The 4,242-nt window shown below is 48.1% G+C and overlaps 2 pseudogenes; one reads left to right on the forward strand and one right to left on the reverse strand.

The window, feature by feature from the left end:
• The window catches only part of LOC102766256, a 956-nt pseudogene extending 925 nt beyond the window's left edge, over window positions 1-31 (forward strand).
• The window catches only part of LOC107183068, a 78,774-nt pseudogene extending 78,400 nt beyond the window's left edge, over window positions 1-374 (reverse strand).
• Between the last annotated feature and the right edge of the window lie 3,868 nt (window positions 375-4,242).

Raw genomic sequence — 4,242 nt, forward strand, 5'->3', positions numbered from 1 at the left:
GAAGTTTCCTGTATATATTAAGATACTGTAATAAAAGTCCTTAAAATGAAAAATAAATAAATAAATAAATAAAATAAAGTTAACTTTTCAGCCATCATCCTCACTGTTAACTGCCTGTTTGAACAAACCAAGTCCTTGACCTTCTGGATATTGTCATCTGTCCGGTGGGTAACTGGACAGCCACTTCGGGCATCATCTCAAACATCTTCCCGCCACCCTTCTTTAAACTGTTTGTGCCAGTCGAAAACTCTGGCCCTCAACATGACTTCATTCCCATAAGCTTCTTTTTAAAAAGAGTGGGTCTCACTTGGAGACTTGTTCAATTTCACGAAAAATTTTTTACTAATCCCTTGTTCTAGATGGCGGTCACTCATTTTGGTAATACAGGAACGTTAACAGGTCACAATTGTGAGGGGTTGACAAAGAGACCAATCTCTATCCAAAGGAACCAACTCTACCCAGCTGCAAGTGGAATCAGGGCGCTCGCTATTCTTGATCCTCTGGGAGCCTCACCCGGAAAAAGTAACTGCTTTTCTGAGTTTTCACCCCTCAGCTTTCAGTCGAGGCTGGGGAAGCCCGTTCTGAGAAGCGAATGGTGCCAAAGAGTAGCTGCAAAGCTGGGGAAAATGAAACCTTCTACAACCCATGTCTGCGTCCAACTCCTGCATGCAGATCTGCCCAGAATGTACAAATCAGTCACCAAGGTCATCCCGACTCTCTGGCTCCTAAAAGTCTACGGCGATTTCTGCAGCAGAGGCCTAAGTGGTGGCATCTTCAGCAGGCAGAGAAGCACCAGGGATGTAACGAGCAAGCTCGCTTCAGACCCACAGAATCCCGGGCACGCAGACTACTGGAGAGGCCTGTGCTCCCCAGCTCTAGGGTCCCGCAATTTTTGCATTTTTTAAAGCTTTCTCTGGCTCAGAATGGTGCCTGGATTGGAGAACAACAAAGCTGGGAGCAGGGAGGCTGCCGGGACCCGGTCCATCCTTACTGCTAGACACAGTTGCTGCAGGGAAGAAACATCTGCACAGCATATGTTTCAAGGGGCCTGGTGTATATGGCATACTGTTAATATGTTTGCTCACCTTCTTGGCGCTATGTGTTCTAACCAAGGTCACCTCTCCGAGAAAGGTTGTTTCCCCAGGTAGGGATTTTCCCCTGAAGTTAGGGAGGGAATAAAACCTCTTAACCCCTTCCCCAGCAGAAAACCTAGAGACAGAACCTGGCTACAGAACCTGGCTAGAACATGGCAAGAGAACCTGACTAGAACCTGGTGACTGAACCTGGCTGGAGAACCTAGCAAGAGAACGTGGACACAGAACCTGGCTGGAGATCCTAACCAGAACTTCGCTGGAGATCCTGACCAGAACTTGGCTAGAGATCCTGGCTAGGCTGCTGATCAACTGAACACTGTCTCTGTGTCATTCCTTCTTCGCCGACTTCGTCCACACCTTTGGGGACCCCTGGACCTGCTGGGGCTGGACCCCAGCAGGAGACCAAAAGAAAGTTTTAGCAATAATCAAGGGAGTGCTTGGATAAAGACAAGCCAGACAGAGAATAGAGAACGTATATCTAGCAGGTCAAGTCTGCACTTAGTGCTTGGCTGTGTGGGCTGAGGTTGGGGCGTGGAGGCAGGAAGAAGGAAGGAACCCAGGTCATACAGTTACCCCGGACTTCAGGACTCTAGAAAGAAGTCTGCAGCTGTGCATAGGGAAAAGGAAGGCGTTCACATTGGAACATATTCGCTTCTCAGAGGTTTTAATCAACTTGCCCATGTCTGCCCAGCATAAAAGATTGTCCTTAAACAGAGAGAAAGAAGAGATAGATTAGAAGGTGCCAATTACTCTAAGGGTGAGACCCGCAAAAGCCCACTGGTCCTGGGGGAGACTTCTGCTCTCCCCAGTCACCCGTGCCCCGACTCTTGTCTGCTCCTTGGGAAGCCCAAAATGTGGGGCTCAGGGTTTTCCCTGAGGGTTTCCACGCAACTCAATCTACTGAAGAGTTTGGGCCCACATTTTGGCCTTGACACCTATTGTCCCTCCTGCTTAAAACACCCTTGTCCGCTGGCTTGCCTAAGGAACACCTTTCATCTACCAGCCGTGTGATGTTTTACCTCCTTCATCTCCATCGGGCAATTCAAATGTCATCTTGCAATAAGTCTTTCTTCCTTTAGTCACCAGATTGTCCCTTAAGTAGTAGAAGTCTGCAAGCCTCACCTGCAATGCTGGCTGACACAACGTGAAACAATCTGAATTTGAACACCATAGAGGTGTGTGCCAGTTTCTATAATCTCTCAGCTCCAAACCCGTCTCTCCACGCCCCGTGTGCTGGGGCTGGGGCTCTGAAGCCACATTTCCACTTGGCCAGCCATCTTTCTGCTAGGCTTTGCCAAAACGGAGGGCTAGAGGGAGACTGAGGGGCTACAGGAGGTAGAAGGGACTCCTTCCTGTGTGCTCACAAGTCCTGTGAGCATCACACCAGCAGTGTTTCTGTCCCTCCCAGCAGCATGTACACTTAGTGTGCAGTTTTCCCAATGCGTGTAGTAGCACTAGCCTCATCTCAGGTGGTGCCTTCTCCTTAGATCAGGGGTCCTCAAACTTTTTAAACAGGGGGCCAGTTCACTGTCCCTCAGACTATTGGAGGGCCTGACTACAGTTTAAAAAAAAACAACTATGAACAAATTCCTATGTGCACTGCACATATCTTATTTTGAAGTAAAAAAACAAAACAGGAACAAATACAATATTTGTATTTGCATGTGGCCTGCGGGCCGTAGTTTGAGGACCCCTGCCTTAGATCCTAGCCGTCTGGTTCTCAAAACCCACAGGGTCTCTTCTCCAAGCTCAGAGACACCAGTTCCAGCAGAGCTATATTTCCTCCTCCTCATAAGCTGGCCTCCACTCCACAGGGCCCCTCCCCCATGTTGTTAAATTTTAATAACCCAGACTTTGTTCCCCAAGCCCTGTAAGTGCGACTGCTTCCTGCAGTTGACTTGAACTGACTGAACTGAACAATGATGGCCAAGGTGCTTTTAGTGTAAGCATATAAATGCTTGCATCCATATATTTTATAGGATTTAATAAGTCACCTTTGCCTGGGGATCCCTAGCTCCTGAATGGCTGTCTAACCTTAATGTGATTATGTAGTCCAACTCCTAAATGCCTGGCCACTGGACGTAATTAAGCTGCCCAGCCCAACTGCATGGATTCTTTCCAGATTTCAGACCCACCAGCTGGCCCCATTCAAGGACAGTCCAGCGGAATAGCCTAAGGCAGTGGTTCTCAACCTTCCTAATGCCACGACCCTTTAATACAGTTCCTCATGTTGTGGTGACCTCCAATTTCATTGTTACAAATTGAACATAATTAAAGCATAGTGATTAATCACAAAAACAATATGTAATTATATATGTGTTTTCCAATGGTCTTAGGCCACCCCTGTGAAAGGGTTGTTCGACCCCCAAAGGGGTCGCGACCCACAGGTTGAGAACCGCTGGCCTAAGGCAACCAGACATGGACCTAGTAGAGGCATCCATTGTGGTGTGCTAACAGGGTCTCTCTCCCCACTAGCAAGATTTTTTTATTTATTTATTTTATTATTATTTTGTTGTTGTTGCTGTTAATCCTCACCCGAGGATATTTTTCCATTGATTTTTAGAGTGGAAGGGAGAGGGAGAGACTGAGAGCAAGAAACATCAATGTAAGAGAAACACATCGAGTGGTTGCCTCCTGGTTGCCTCCTGCATGCGCCCCGACTGGGGCTGGAGCCTACAACCTCAAGTATGTGCCCCTGATTGGAATCGAACCTGGGACCCTTCAGTCTGCAGGCTGATGATTTATCCACTGAGCCAAACCGGCTAGGCTAGCAAGGGCCCATCCCTTATGGGCCCATACCTGAGTCCTACGGAATGCAGGTGACATAAAAAGGGAAAACCTACATGGTATGCTTGGGCAAGGAATGCTTTACAACCCCTCTAGCTGAGAGCAACACCAAACTCTAAGTTGAGAGGGCATTCCTCCCTACCTCACACATGTCACATGGGTGCCTCTGTGAAAACCTAGGGCATCAGGGACAGAATCAGACGCATGGCACTGGGACTCAGTAGATGACAGCAGGATCCTAAGGGTACCCCATGGAGGTAGCAAAGCAGCTGCAGTGCCAGGCAGGAGGGTGTTCATTTATGTACACGTGGGAGAAGCCTCCTATTATACAGGGTGAAGTCTTGCTGGAGTGAGTGGGACA

The sequence above is a fragment of the Myotis davidii genome, unplaced genomic scaffold (assembly GCF_000327345.1).
Source record: "Myotis davidii unplaced genomic scaffold, ASM32734v1 scaffold116, whole genome shotgun sequence".
NCBI lineage: Eukaryota > Metazoa > Chordata > Mammalia > Chiroptera > Vespertilionidae > Myotis > Myotis davidii.